This window comes from Metopolophium dirhodum, chromosome 3 (assembly GCF_019925205.1).
Source record: "Metopolophium dirhodum isolate CAU chromosome 3, ASM1992520v1, whole genome shotgun sequence".
In the NCBI taxonomy this organism is placed as follows: domain Eukaryota; kingdom Metazoa; phylum Arthropoda; class Insecta; order Hemiptera; family Aphididae; genus Metopolophium; species Metopolophium dirhodum.
Window position 1 is genome coordinate 12280409 of NC_083562.1, and position 17678 is coordinate 12298086.

The following is a 17678-nucleotide window of genomic DNA, read 5'->3' on the forward strand; positions in this document are numbered from 1 at the left end:
CCACTTTTCGCGCCTATAGTAGTGAGCAGTGCGACGACATTCCAGCCAAACGAGTCATGTACGACGCGTAAACTTGAGAGTTTATTATGTACATAAGTACATTTCTCCAACCCCACTCATTTTAAATATTTAGTACTTGATTCAAATGAATTTGAATGATCGTTTTCGAAATTTGTTCAGCATCGGTTTACCAGGAAAATTCAATTTTCTAAATGAGAGAAGGCAAATTTTTTGCTTGCGAGTATTTAGCGTAAAATTTGCATTCATTTGCATAGAAAAGTTGGCAAAAAAGTTGTTTTTTGCGTGGGTGTGGCTGGACAAGCGTTCCCCCAAAGAAATGAGACTATATTGTTCAATAAGTATAAAAACTATAAAGTTATTGTATTTTATACTAGGAGTTTGTTTTTTTGCATTTGAAATTCATCCATGTAAGTGGCGGTGAACATATAGCCATATAGAACACATGCGTACCAAAGATGTTGGTCAATAATTTAACGGCACGCAAAAATATTTCTTTTTAATGTTTACATTTTGCGTTTTATGAAAAATATTAGTTAAAAAAAACTATATTACTTATTAATAATACGTGGTTATTCAAAATTAATCATCCGATGCTTTTAATTTGGCTCCATAGGTCACCTGATCTTATGCCATATGACTACTTCTTTTGAGGATATGTTATAGATACTGAGTACTGTGTACGTTGTACCGTGTACCACCATTACCATCGAACCCAGACGAGTTAAACAATTAGCGGAGTTAATTACAACGGATATGCATAGAATGAATTTGGGATCCAACTAGATTTTTTTCATGTGACCAATGGAAGCCACATAGTAGGTACACCATTAAATAAATTTGAAATATTGTACTTTTGTTTAATGTATCATATATATATTACTCTAAATCTAAAAACTAAAAAAATACAAGCATTTTATAATGGATGAATCATTTTGAATAACCTATTGTACGCATAAAGTATACACATTAGTATAGTTACTAATTAAAAATTGTTCAAAAATTGAAACTCACTTACTCACGTAATAAACACTATAAATAATAAGTACAGATTGTATAGGATTTTATAATTATTGTAAAATCTTCAAATAAATTTGTTTTCAATTTTTTAGCAAAGTTTCTGAAATGAAATAAACCAAAAATGTACCCTACCCTTTTCAGCCAAAACAAAAAGTTTAATAATAATTAATTCTATAAACTTTAGGTTTTTATATTATACTTATAAAAAAATATTAAAAAAATATTATAGTTGTATAAAAAATATATTTAAATAAATAATATTAATAATAATAATTATAATAATATAAAATTGATCTCAATAATTATTAAATACTAGACCGGAGGGCTTTATTTTTTTTATTAATTAACCCGTGGCAATTTAGGCCTTTGGGTAGTTTTTAACTGTGTGGAAGGGTACTGTAGGTTTGAACACGTTTACACAGTTTGGCAGATTTTTTTAGTGGGTACCCTCTCCAGACACCGTGACTTGCCCGAAGAAAAATGTCGCCCGTGGCCAAGGTTTTGAACAGGCGTCGGTGCGCGTCACAACCGACGCCTCAGTCCGCCTGGCCACTCCGTCTCTTGGAGGGCTTTATTAAATATAATAGAAATTTGTTTAATGTGTATAATATGTTCAATAATAAAATAATATATAGTTTTGAAAATTAATTACATGTATACATAATACATTACATTAAATACCTATGTAAAATATATAAATAAATAATAATAACAATAATTATAATATTATATGTATATAACTGTTGGCAAATTCTAACTTTTAATAATTTAAATATAATTTTATTTTTTAATATATTATATCTTTATAACCGAGTTTCCTATCCCATGATTGTAAATATAATAGGATAGGATATCATATTGATATTATGGTAGTGTAATAATAATATTATGAATACGATACGGTTTGTGAGTTGTTTTGTTTATGTCGAGGACAATAATTTGCGGCGGCAGTGACCCACACGAGAAAAACAGCTGTTGACTGGGAGGAACGCACGCGCCAGCGCGCGTGCGCATCAGTCGAACCGGTCACCCCGCGCAAAGTGCCGTCACCAAAGATCACCTCGGGCGCACGGACCGCAGTAGTGGCGCAGTTAGTCGAGTACGGGGTACTCAAATAGTCGACGGTTGGCCGCCACCAGCGACGTTATCGAATCGGTTTTTCGCGCGTGTACTCTCGATTCCGCCACCCCCGCAATTGGCTCGCATACTATAGTACGGTCATTTTATTCGATTTCCTAATCGTAAATTTTCTTCCGCTGTTTGTCTTTTCAACTTACGAAACCACGAGTGACGAGTACGAGAATCGTAGTCGTACACTTATCGGCAGGGATTAGTAGTTAATAATATTATTCAAGTAAGTAAAATTATGTATACGTTTGGTATTATTATTGTTGTGAATTATATTTTTCGATGTTGAACATTACAAGCTCTACATATCAGAGGAAATCTAATCGATCCCTCAAAAATCTCTATTTTTGGTTTTCTAACGGTTTTCTTTTAGCTCTGTTCATTATCATATCGATTGACCAATCTACTATAATACTTCTACAGTATAATACAGTATGTTAAAATGTTATGTATATCTTCTAGTAGATCTTATGTACCTACTTAATACTTATTCTAGTATAAATGTATAATATTATGGGTTACCCGAGAGAGCCACTTTTGGAAGACTAGCACGCGTGTGGTACAAGCTGGTTTCATATATTTTTACGGGGAACTGACTTGTGTTATCGAGGAAAAACGGGCACCCGCTTAAGATCCGGGTAAACGATTGTAAGCATGCCAAGACACCGGGATTTATGTGCGATTAACATTTTCTCCAATGGCAATAAAAATAATTTAAACACGTGCATTAAATATATATATATTATTTTTAATGTACGACTACTTGAGCCTATAATAAATATTATATTTCCCTACGATCGATTATTCGAATTTAAAAGGATTTCGGTGTGTAGTACCTACGCCTGTTTTAAAATCAAATTCAATTCGGATTTATGCGTTTCTCACAAATAATTTATATTATTTTCGTTTATTAAATATTTTAGACATATTTATCATGTTTAAAACGTTCCCTTTAACCTCCACTAAACACCCTAAAAAATAATAATCTTATATCCGACTGTTTTTAATAGTAACTTAAAATCAATGATGAAATTATTTTTAATTTCAATATTCAATAATATAGTCAATGTCTTACTAACTTAAAATATAACATTAAGTTGAAAATTATATGATACAAATGGTCATTAATATTGACAGTCAATATTTAAATATACTTTATCCATATAAATATAAATATATAACAATATATTTCTGTAGTTAAAACAAATATTCATTAAATTTACAAAACCTCGGAAATATCAATAAATTCTTAAGTTCATTTAAATATTTCAAAAATTCTAATTTATTATAGGTATCTATATTATATCAATCAATTTACAAATAATTTACTTTCATCATCATAAATCCATCATATTATACATCAATAGATCATGATTTATATTTTATAATTTACATTAATATGTATTGGCAATTAGAGTTGAATTATTTGTATATGAAAGATACACACAATATTGAAACATTTTAAATGTTCTATTTAAAAATTCTCAATATTTGCTTGTTTATACATAATATACCTATGTAATTTATATATTAATAATTTACTGTATAGTTCTACCGTATATATTATTTTTTTTCTTCCACTTCAGTAGTTACTAGTTACGTATAGGTACAGAAATGTGGATCTAACCGAAATTCCGGAATCTAATTTACCAAATTGGAAACGAGTCGATTATAATTTCAAGATTTATGTAAAAATGAAACAATTTGAACCTTCTCGTTATTGTCATTGATTCGAATAACTGGTTTCGAAATTTAAAACTATTAACGGTGATCGATTATGGTTAATATTCGCGGTCGGGTATAAATTGTCCAATTCTGAATTCAGAAATACGAGATGATATAGCTTGTTATAACTTACAAGTACTATTATGTAATATATTGATCTCGGCGTGTTAAATAAATAATTGTTCCGGTATTCCATCAACAGTCATCACTATGTCCGTGTTAAGCGTTGTCAGGTGATTATTTTTATTACTGTCGGACACTAATAATCGTGTATACGGCCTTAGATTAGTGATTGGTTTGGCCGATTCGGCTAGTGGATGGTTTGTGATTCGATTTTTAATAAGATGTAGAGCGGAAACTCTATGGGTATATTAATCCATTTGCGGAGAACCCACCGCTGGGTGGGTCATTGATAATGTTCTTAAGGCATGTCTAGAAACTCAATAAGATATAATTTTATTATAATAAAATCTGGCGCGTGCGCGTGTGTGCGTGTGTATGTGTGTGTGTGTGTACGTGTGTGTGTGTATAGTTATAAAGGATTATCCCCTTGTAGATGTCCTATCAAGTGGGGGAAAGCGCGCGTGTACTGGGTCATACTTGTACTTTTGGGTGACCGGTTTTGCCGGCAACATTAACATAATGGAGAAATGAAATGAACGGAATTGTGCAGTCCCGATGGAATGACATTTGGCTGCTGAAAATACTGGTTTGCAAACGAGGCACCGGTCCTCCCCGTTTTGGAAGTCCGGCGGACACATTAACGTGTATATAACACATATAAAACGGCCGCATAAAAAAATATGTATTTTTTTTATAAATTTGTATATTCCAGTAGGACGTCCAGTAGAAACAAACACATAAACATATACTTACAGTTTGACCTTTCGAGGTCACCGTCTTCTAATCACATAAGACACGCATCGGAGATTCGAGGGTAGTCAAGATATAGTTATTTAAAAATGTGTATTTCCGCAAAGGCTCTTATTTCTCGCTACTGTTGACATCGCAACCAATAACTTATATATGCGCCACTGTGTAAAAAACTAAAATATGACAAATATATTATTATGTCAGCTGTCAATTGTATTATAATATTATTACGTGTTGATTGTTAAGATGGGGTTTGTAATCTGTAGTAGGTAGTAGGTACATTGACACATTGTACAATTGTCTATGTACAGGAAGAATGTTACTTGGTTTTTGGAACAGTAAACTGATTATTGTCGACCAAATATCCGTGATATATCTTGATTATTAAAATATTCTAGATTAAAACATTCGTATTATTATAATTTGAAAACCAACAATTTAACTTTAATTGCCAATATGGTATTAGGTATTCGTTCGTTTTTTAGTTTTCTGTATAGCATTGTGGTGTTTATGTGTGGATGGAATATTGTGTGGGGTGTGATGATATGTAGCCGCTGTATAGGATGTTTCCAGTGAACCTCGTCATTGAGTAAGTCACTGTAATGGATGTGTTAAATTTGAATTCAATGATAAATCATTCAATCATTGTATACGAAAAATAATTCTGAGCGGAGACGGTTAGCTTATATTAATATTTCTAAAAATAATTTATTGTATATTTATATTGTTATTACTACGTCTTATTATCAATTTAATTTTCTGTTAGTCTTAGTAACAGAAGGTAGGTGGAACTAGTTTTTACCAAAAACGAATTTCACATATCCCATTTACTACTATTATTGTTTTAGTTATTATCACTAGTTACAATTCAGTTCCGTAGAACGGTGTGGATAGGTTATAGGTTCATGGTACAAATAACTTAAAATTAACCTTACATTTTTAAAAATTAAATTATGCATATAATATGGTAAATAATAATATACGTTATGGCAAAGAGTTTCAATTTCTTACAGATATTATTTTTTAAATTACAATAAAATATCTAAAAATTCACAGATTGGTAAGATTGTGTAAAAAAAATTGTGCATACCAGTGTATTTCAGATATTATCAACTAGTAAATTACAAAATTATATTAATACCTGACTTTCTAATACTTTTTTTGGTTGATTATACCTATTTACGTTCTTATATAGTAATTTATTCGATTAATTTCTGTGGATACCTAGGTACCTAACCTATGTCCTATATTCAAAAATATTAAATTGTTATTGAAAATGTTCTAATTGCTGTACACGTTTTTCATATCAATGATGAAAAATTATGTAGAACACCTCCGTCTCATTGATTACGTTTTTTTTGGATTTACATTATCCCCAGAAGGCCAAGCAGCCCACCAGTGTCGTGACTAGCCCGCGCGTTTTTAATTATTCCTGAACTTGATCAAACACACCGACATACACGGCATCTTTGACGGGTCTAACAGCCGTTGTTGCAAAAGTAAAACTCGTTTGACGTATCTACTGTATTATAATTCAACACGTATAGAATACTCGACATGAATAATTTTCACTCTGATAACAACATCGCGAGATATAGATAACAATACCCGTTATTATTGTCTATTTACATGACGGTTCTTCGATCTACAGACCACAGCGCATAAAATATTATCATCATCTTATATTATTCTTTATTATAATTTATAACAGTTACACTAAACATTGATGTTGAAATATGATTTGTTTATGAAAGAAATGTTTATGGGCTATTACATCACGACTCACGAGCTTTTATTCTCAATTTATAGTGTATATAACCTATAGGTATATAACTCAGCATGCTGCTATTGCTATATAATATGGTTTAAATATCTTAATATGTTTTTTTTGTATTTAAAATATCCTGTTAATACCTAGTACAATTGTATAATATATTGACCACTATATTTAACGGACACTCGTGTGTCATTTACATTATAAAGTGTGCATTCGTCCACCACAAATTATATAGACTATACAGATATTATGCCCGATAGTTAATAAAAAACAACGTAAACATATTTATCAGGTTAGATATTTTGAAATTGTCTCCATAGAGAGGTCTAGTCTATTGGGAGGTGTCTATAAATAAATGTCACGATGCTGATTTAATTTCAGTAGTTCAGCCGATTAAATAATATAAAACATATTTTAGATTTTAACACGTTTTTATTCTATACTTGAAAATGAGTTTGACTTTGCGTAAAAAAATTGGTTATTTTCTGCACGCGCTTTACATATGACTCCTATAGGAGTATATATATATATGTCCACGGGACCGTATCTTTTATGACCGCGTCCATCACACTTTGATGGTGCCGTTCAAGGACTCCGGGGAACAAGTTGATTCACACACCTTATACAGGGTGTTTCACCATGTTTATCCTTGCAAATAACTAATTTCGTTATCTTTTGTGTATTTAAAACAATTAAGGTATCCATAGATGTTTTTGTATACAAATTATTAATTTGCTTTCTAATTTATTTATTATCGTTATGCTCAAGAATTTACTATTCATTTATAACTCTAAAATAGTTTATAATAGATTAATACTTAATAGAAATTATAAATTTTAGTTATTTCAGGAAAACAAAGCTTGAAATTGAATATCTATTACAATATTTTAAACTAAACAAAAATGTATTAATTTTTTTAGTTTTTCTAATAACTTTAATGACCTTAGTCGAAAAACGTATTTTTCGTAGACTAACATTGGGACTGGTGAGACATACATGGGTATAGCGATTTCTACATTGGTACCACCTCGAATTGTCCGGTCCGTTGCGGTTTGTCGGTTTGCTGGCATCGAACCTTGACTATAATACCCCCTAGAAAACGTGTGAAATATCCACGCTGTGTCGCTGTGCCACTTAGTTAAATGACGAATACAAATGTCGTCAGGCGTCAGGCGTGACAACCCTAACTATACACTCTACAGCTGTGGTGAACCAAATTTATCTTTTTCGACAAGTCGTATATCTGTAATCTATAGAAGTCTGTATATATGAATATTTTATCAAGTTTTCATTTTCCCCGCACGGCCGTATGAGAGTGAGTTGGGTGATTATATAATAATATAATACATTTAATATATATATATATTTATCCTGACAGATTTATACAAGTAAATATTAAAACATAAAAATTATTATCTGAACATAATTATTGTAATTTACATACGGGGGATAAAATATTCGAGCACGAAGATCCTATATATAATGTCGGGTCCTGCATCGTATATGTTTTAATTATAGTATTACGGTGAACACAACAGCCACGCATTCACGCGTATAAATTTGGTTCGTATTCGAATTTTCGGACGATCGGTCACTACCCCAATATATTTGCTGCAATATGTTTATCGTGTAGTCTTGCTTGGCACCTAGACTCATCCAATGCATATATATTATACAAGTAAAATAATTCTTACGGTATACCTACCTGACCAATAAAATAACTTTTGTTCTAGTCTAAATTTTTTTACTTGTAACCTACTGTACAGAAGAGCGACATCCACTTACCCGCTTTTTATTTTTAATACTGAAGATAAAAATTTTTAATTATATTATTTAAAAAATATATATAGGTAATATCATTAGTAAATTTGTAAATCTAGTTTTAAAAAAAATTTTGATTGTAAAAACTTTTATTTAAGTCATCATCATGTCCTTAGTACCTACCTATTAGTTTATTTTTTACCATTTTTTGAAATCTCATTATTTTTGTTAAGTAAATTTGATTCAATCGCAAAAAACACTTCGAACTCAAAAAGTATAAACATTTTTTTAAAAATATTTTAGGAGAATTTTTAAATAAATATCTATACCAGTTAAAATCCAAATATTATTTTAAATGTTATTACTTTTAAATTTAATGAATTTACTTCTAAAATTTGACAATTTGATTTAAATTTGTTGATTTCTAGTATTAAAAACAAAAATAAAAAATGTTATATTATACGTGTAGGGTATGAGTAAATAAATTATATAAAAAAAAAATTATAAAATATTGATTTAACAAAAGTTATTTAATTTTAAGGTCTTCCTGTTACACCCTGTATACCTATACAATTTATATACATAAATATTTTAATACATAATAGTTTTGATATTTTCTAGTGACTGTGTTATACTGTTATTATTACGTCTTGTCACATAACTTATCTATAGAGTGAACACGCGTGGTTTTTGCAGATTAAATCCAGCGCGGCGCGGCGTTGCGCAAAAGCGCGCAAAGCAATATAGTAATTGCGACACGACCAGAGAAAGTGCACGTGTGCTCTGTTGGCAGGCTGATTTATTATAATTGATATATCTGTTGCGATACAATATGTGTCGCACACAATGTGTCCCGTTATAAATGGACTAAATTACAATATAAAAAATTTTAGGACAACGTGAAATGTCTTCGTGTATAATGTATGTATCTATAGGTAGGTACGCGGTCGTATCGTGTAATTTATTTAGAATAAATTGGACGCTCTAAACAAAAGACAACGACCGTGAAGCGCGCGGATGTTAAAGTGTTATTGGCGTATTGCATTGACTATTCGAGTAATAGCAACTGTTTTCGAACATACTGTCCATCACTATAATATTGATAGATAATATATTAGCAGACGACAGTATCTAAAATAAATATAATAATACTAATAGTATAATGATATTTTGGACGCGACCTATGTACAGTCTATACTCTATAATATGATGCGTTATTACTTGTTAGGTCATGTTCATAAATAACAAGCGCCTTCAGAAGACGTATTTTAAGGTCAATGGACGACGACGAGGCGTCCTATTCAATGTCAAGTGCATATATTTAATATGCATATTATATGTGTGTCTCTGTTGATAAGTGAACAAAAACAAAAAATGAAAGTGTAGTTTAAATCATTGAATTTTTTTTATTCTTAATACTCAAAAGTTCTAGTGCAAAATTTTAAATTTGGACGAGTTTTTTTTTAAATCATTGCTTTTGTAGCGATATTTAAACTTGCAATTTAATACACCCGTTATATACAGAAATTTAGTGGTTGCGCGTAAACGTCAATATGGTTCTATATTGTTTTTAATTAATATAAAATGTGTATAAAATTATTAATTAATATACAATTTATAAAGAGTTACTTTTGTAATTATTTCTCGTTATTGTTTTATTAAAATGTTTTATCTCTAAAACATATCAGGCTGACCAATGGTTTGTGAATATTGCAGACTGCAGTAGATTCTTAACTATTAACGATATTTCCTTAATATAATAACATATAATATAGGTACAACCCACCTACCTATTTGGTACTTGTTTTTAAGGTTCCATACGGTAAAACGGGACCTATTACTAAGGGTCCGTCTGTCACCAGGCTGTATCTCATGAACAATGAAAGTCAAAAAGTTGAAATTTTCACAGATTATGTATTTCTGTTGCCGCTATAACAACAAATACTAAAAATCCTAGAATATATAATATAAGCAGTGTTGCCAACATATTTATAGCTAATGATGGTACGGAACCCTTCGTGCGCGAGTCCAACTCGCACTTGGCCGATTTTTTTTTGTTATTTTTGAGGAATAATTTCAGAAAAAAGTATGAGCTGCAGTCTGTAGAGTTATTTGGTACTTATAGAGTTCAACAAAAATATCGAATTAATCACCTTGTAATAAAATCGTAGTTTGCATTATCTCATCTGTTTTACTATTGTACATAAGTAGATACCTCATAAAACGTGTACAATGGTGTAACTTTTTTTGTATTTGTTTTATTGGATAAATTGTACATATTATACGAGTACATTGACGGTATTATAAATAAATGATGTATAGGTACATAATAAATAGTAATATAAAACATTTTACGAAAAGAAAATTGGCTAAGAAAAAATTCAGGCACCATTATTCGTTTGTTTGAAGCACAAACATGTTTACTGCGTTGATCTATATACAGATGGAAAACATTTGCGCGCTATCGCTGTGTGTTCAGAGATTTCAAAAATGCTTTATTATAGAATATTATATGCTCCGCTTGAAAATCCCGCGCGGGCCACCTATATAATTTGAATAATAAATTTACAAGGCAGTCCCACGGCCACATAATATGGCTCGCGGGACCATGGTGTTGTAGGTTTTTTCTTTTTTAAAACTAATTTAACGACTTCGTTATTCGCTTTCTAGACCCATTTTTGAGTATTCCTAGTTAATAGTTAATCTATACAAATATACATACTTTATTATATTATATATTATACAATATCATAGTAAATATTAATTGTCGTCGTCCATGTGTATTTGTAGTCACAGAATAATAGCGTGGTGTACGGTGTACTTTTATCATAAGTCATTTACTATAAATATAATATAATATATAATATTATGTATATATAGTACACACGTACTCTATTATTTTAATTTTTTATCCCACACACACTGCACACACACGATGTCGATAGCAGCTGAGGTCGTCGATACTATACATATTCTCAGCGGGAGATACTGCGATAGCATTATACAAGTAAACCTGCGCGTACAAACATCCCTTACGTCACACACAACGCAGTACGACACACCAAATATTCGTCGTGTATGCTATGTATACTGTATAGTGTATACTAAACACACTACGTTTGGTGCCCTCCCGTCGAGTGTCGAGCATATAGACCGTCTCTCGACGATAAAAATTAATTACGACACACACGATCCGAATAGGCTAATGCAGCCACCAGGACAAGAGAGCATAATAATAATATATGTTTGCCTCGAAGAGGTCATGATACCACGCGTGTGTGTGTATAATGTCGAGGCAACAGTTATTTTTTCATTTTTTTCCGTTTCCATCTCTCTCGGCAACGACGACGCTAGGCGGTGTCCACAGACACACACACAGATACATGCACAAGAAGAGTATGTAGGATTTGTGTGCGAGATAAGGATAGGTACTTGCGGATTACTCAACTGCGCGGGGTCCAGTCACGATTTTTAAGTATTAAAAACAGCACGTAGCACGAACGTGAGAGAGAAAGCAACTTTGGTTGTATTATAATATACATCAGTATATCTATAATAGAGGTGCATGAGGCGGCGTCGGTGGCGTATATACGAAAAACTACAGCCGACGATATATATGGGTCAAATGCGCCCCGCAGGATAATAACCCAGATCACAACGCATCGAGGATGTCACTTTGAGTCTATCGTACATAATATATAATTATATTATTGTAGGTAATACATAATCGGAGTCCGGAGATTGATATATATGTCACTATTGTCACACTGTTGTTAGTTTCTATATAATAAGAATTTAGTCGATGCAGGTTGCACGGCTTTAGAAGCACTAAACTATGCTTAGTTCGAATTTGTTTAAAATAAATACATAAAAATTGATAAAAAATATAATACACTGGAATATGTTATCGACCTATTATGAAACTTAATGGTAAGAATATTATCTGTGTTTTGTTGGAAGTTTTTTTACGATAATTCAGTATAAGTTTTGCGTGTATAATAAATGTAAATTAAAAATGCTCATAACTCACTTAAAAACTGAATTATCGTAAAAAACTTCTAACAAAACACAGGTAATGTTCTTGCCGTCAAGTTTCATAATAGGTCGATTCACTCTAATTTTTAAGCTAACGGCATAAAACTTGAATTTTTGAGCGTAAATTTGTTATGTTTCTTGTTTTTAAGACGGAGACAACACATGCGGGTGTGGCGTCCTCTTAATTATGCACGGATTATTGTTATTGTTCTTTCTGAATATCTATCCATGGGCATTGCAAAGTTCAAACACCGAACACAAAATTAAAAATCTTCAATCGAACTTTTCGTATTGATCTCGATCTTTTTTTGTTGTTGTTGAGTTTGAGTACCTATGCCCTATAATACTCTCATATTCACATATACTTCATTGTTAATGGTGTGCACATACCATAATTGTTACTACTCAGCGACCGGTAAGATTTTGCGAGGGAAAGAGACTAAAACCAACTATGCATATATTATAAATATTGTACATGTCATATAATATTATTGATAATAATAATATATTCCCCATGGCGAAGGACCGATTTTCACTTTTCATCATTTGTAACGTATAAATAATGATACGATTTTTATTTCATTCAATTTTAAAAACATTATTTGCTGGTAGTGGCTATTTTTTAATTTAAAATTATATAGTGCTATAATTTTTGATAATCGCTCTGTGGTTGACCAATGATGTGGTGCTGACCCAGCTTTCACCGATAATGTCCGACTAAAAACGACCACAAACTGTGTGGTTTTTGTCTTTTTTTTCTGTCTCGACACTTTCGTAACTTCCATAAAAATATTAATCCAACATATTGCACCGATATTCGGTCTGTTTCATCGTCTTCACTCCAACTTTGTAGCAGCTTAATAGTGACGATTGAAAAAACACCAAAACAGTACCTATATATAAATTTAGTCGACTGTAGCCTGTAGGTAGTTTTATCATGATATATATATGCATATGTATCGTCAACAGTAACTATTTTTCGTAAAGTATTTGAATTTTTCATTAGCTCGGAATAGTATAATTTGACGATACCTCTTATCGGAACTCTATATAATATAACCACACACTATATAATATACTATGTACAATATACGTACACATACGCGTATATAATATTTTATATACATAAATAAATACACCTGTATACGGTCGCGTGTCACCGGGAGTCATACGATACTGAACTACGGAGAAAGCGGAAAACGCATAATATATAACGCCCGAGTTTATGTGTGATAGGCGCCAAAGTGTTATTCATTATCTCCGCCGATATCTGATTTTGCAGAGAAAAAAAAACTCGTATCCGGTACATAAAATAACCTCGGCGCGGGATAAAACGCGTGCAGTTGAATATTATATTCCTCTCACCCGCGCGATTGTTAGATAACTTTTTAATATCGGTACCATTGGTATATACACGCATAGTATAATATAAAAGTTACATGCCGTCCCCCTGACTATTTTACATTATATACAATTTAATATGTATATTCACTGAAGCATTTATAAATATTTTTATAGTTTATTTTGTGGAATCGATGAAATTTTGCAACTACCTTATCGCGGATATCGTGACTACCGAAGTCGCAGTTAGCCCCGGGCAGTGCACCACACATAATATAATAATAATAATATAATATACACACTACTATCGTATACAATAAAAATTATACGCATTTATAAAGTATAAACACGAATATACGCGTAATGTGTATATGTAATTATTATATTACATTATTACCTATATGGCTATATAAACATACATATTAAACGTACCTATCGAATGTTATTATTTCTACAATAACCCTCCCGCAAAACGTGCGATAAATTCCCAAACGTGTAATTTTATTTAAGCCGACGATAAACGGCTTCTCGTCGATAACATAAGAGTTTTTTTTTAGTACCTAATAAAGATGTCGAAATTATACACAGTACAGGTTAAGCAGTCCGAAAAATGATTTTATCAAAATGAGTGAATACCAGTTACCACTCACTCTACTTATATGCGTACAGTGACTTCTACTATATGGATTATCCTTTTTTACCGAGTACAGGTAGGTACAATTAAGTATTCGTTTTTGTGTTATTGTTTATAACATTTTAGCATACTTGGAGGATTTGTCGGTCATAAATCAACGTAGGTAGACTATAAAGTATATTTATATTTATATAATATATATGGCATGTTAGGTTTTTTAAAACCAACCCGTTTCTGTTGAATATATCATCAAAAATAGTCAGAAACGATTTTCGTCTGAGCGATTTTTTATCCGTTTTTATTTCTAATGAAATCCGTTGCTTTATGGTGTTTAGTACATCGAATTGGCAGACACAACAAACGAGCGGAAGGTAATTTCTGGGACTATTTAGGAGTTTACGACGTTCATTATACATTTATACGTACCTATATAAATCCGTATTTGGGGTCTGTATGACTATACGAAAGAAGATTAATTTTTAACCATTGAATTCTATAATGGCTTCGTTGTAATGATTATAGTATAGGCGGAGTACGCGTACCTATATATCTAAATATAATACACATATTATTATATTATAATATGACGTATATAATGTATAACAATTGAAAACCGTATATTATATGAGTACCTAATGCGTTTGTTGGAAGTATCCACAATCTATTTAACTATATGTTGTAATAATATAAATAAAAAATTTCTCGACGAATTCCGACGTTTACGTTTAAATTATATTTACCCGCTATATAAATTATATTATGCTTGTAAATAGGATTTTTAGATATTGGCATCATAAATACAAAAAAATTTTGTAGCGAATTTGACTAATATTCTGATTACCTATTGATAATATTCCATATTCAAGTACCCACCTATATTACAATATCTATACATGTTATTTATTATTTAATAATTATTTGAATCGAGGAGTTATTTTTTTTTTCAAATTATCCATATTCACTTGTTTTTTAGTGTGGTAAGTAATTCTAAGTATCGTATTTCAGTATACTGAACGGTGCCAAAAGGAAAACAAGGCCACACCTACAGAATTCAACATAAATATTTAATATATATATAAATAATATAACCAATATACATATTATATAGGTTTTAATTTCGGATAACTGTAAAACTTAAAAATTCAGTTTATATCAAGTTTTTATTTAACCATCATGATGTATCCCATTAATAAATGTGTTGGAAATCGCTCACACTTAATTTATTATCGTTTCCTTAGGTAGGAATATGATTATAGTAGGTCGGTATACCCACAATGCCTGAGCATAATATTTTAATGGCATTAGTTAAGTTAGTGATGCCGCCTTAGATCCTATCATCATAGCCAGATATTAAAAATCCATCTCCCTATATTATAGAAACGTATACATTATACCATATCAGCTACATTCGTACATTAACGTTCACTTAACTTTTTAAGCAACGTATTTAAACGTTGATAAGTTTTGTTTGTTTTTCAATTTACTTAAATTAACTGTAGCGTAGTTTAAACAAAATCTTCACACCAAAAAACGTCGTTTAAAAAAAAAACCGGGTTGTCGCTTCACTGTATAGTTATTATAATGGAGGTGTCGAGTGCATCTAATCATCATTGAGTAGGCCACTATAATGGATGTGTTAAAAACTTAAAGTATACATATCTTTATATAATATTATTGTTAACAATTTATTTTTCTATTATAGTAATACTGTATGTTGAACTAGTTTTAGTCAAAAACAATTCACATAGCTTATATCATAGAACTGACTTAGGGTTCTTATTGATGTTATAAAGTATACGGCAAACATGCATAAAAAAAAATCATCATTGTAAAACTAATACATCCATTGCTCGGTATCTAAAAATACAATACTAATACGATTTTCTCTTTTTGCACGACTGTATATTGTATACATCAACGCGCTGCTTATATTCCGACAATCCGACACTTATATATATCTCACCTAACCAACTATATAAGAATTCTCACTGTTTTTCGTCTCGTACAGCATATACTTTGTATCGGCGTTATTACTTATTATTATATTATTTAACCGTATCGTATGCCCACACAGCTATACACATTATAATGTGTTTGTGCAGTGGTTGAACTTCCGTCATCGTGGTCGACGCATGTTTCCGTCGACACGACGACGACAATATATATTATAATCTTTGCCGTACATACGCTACAACCATTGTGTATAATATATACGCTTGTGTTTTTTAATTGACCGAACGTGACTTCCTCGACGTTTCGGACACGGGTCGTGCGTGCCACCGTCGTTGGGCAGCCCATGACAGCAAAAAAAAAATATATATATATGTATAATGTATATTTATAGCAATAGCAGCTGCTGCTATTGCTGTTGCTATGTTGTAGCTGCTCCTGCGCGGAGAGAAAAACGTGCGTAGATGTTTGTTTGTTTTTTAGCGCAGCGACCGCGATGTCGGTAAGTTGATTTTAAATCGTATTTAGCTGTATACGCATTGCTAAATACTTAAGCACATACATATAACAGGTACAGGGTGATCCGTGAAAAACGGCCTGTGCGTTATTAAAAAATGTATATAGGTAACCTACATAATATAACATTATATTGAATATGGCCCCCATATAAGTATATAAAGGCGTGTGTGTGTGTGAGCGCGCGCGTGCCCACATAAAGTCATATTATTCAAGAAACGAATGTCTTTGTTTTTTTTTTTTTTTTTGTTAAAAAATAATTAATTTCAAAAGTCAAAACCAGTCACACCTAGTACTATACGAACTGCAGCCGGAATAAAGTAAATAGTATATCCATTATCCAGTGACCAGTTTAATTAAACATTTTGACTTAGATACTTTTAAATCAAATTGATAGGCCATTTGACCGGTTTTGAAATTCAATTTATTCGATTGCATAATTTACCTACAAATAGATGCGTATTGATAAAATAATCCATATTCTGCTTGGTAGGAACTCCGAAATGACCTATTATTGTATATTAACATTGGTTTGTAATATTGATGTATAACTTAGGCTTATTCTTGATTGGAAAAGGTTTTCGGAACCATCATATGTTTCAAGAAATATTATGGTTATATCATATATTATACGTTTAAAAATAGACTATATTGTACGGATATTTATTATGTTAGCAGATAAGCTATAAAAAAGTAGAAGTATAAAATAAGAATTATCAATGAATAATTTAAATTGTCAAAAGTGTTAAGAGTTTCAAAAGGTTTTGAACGACTTTTGTCTGTTTGCGCACGCATTTTATTACTCGATGAAAAATCAAGTCATTGAATTTTTTATATGAACCAACTCGCTTGGGCGTGCAATGACAACACAACAATTAAAATCGGTTTTGATCGGTTGAT

General features: G+C 31.3%; 1 protein-coding gene across 1 annotated transcript in view; it reads left to right on the plus strand.

The window, feature by feature from the left end:
- Positions 1-2108: 2108 nt before the first annotated feature.
- Positions 2109-17678, plus strand: part of LOC132941778 (leucine zipper putative tumor suppressor 2 homolog) — a 46316-nt gene continuing 30746 nt past the window's right edge. The window contains exon 1 of the mRNA XM_061009946.1: positions 2109-2392. The gene's annotated coding sequence lies outside the window, so the exon portion shown is untranslated. The remainder of the gene's footprint in view (positions 2393-17678) is intronic.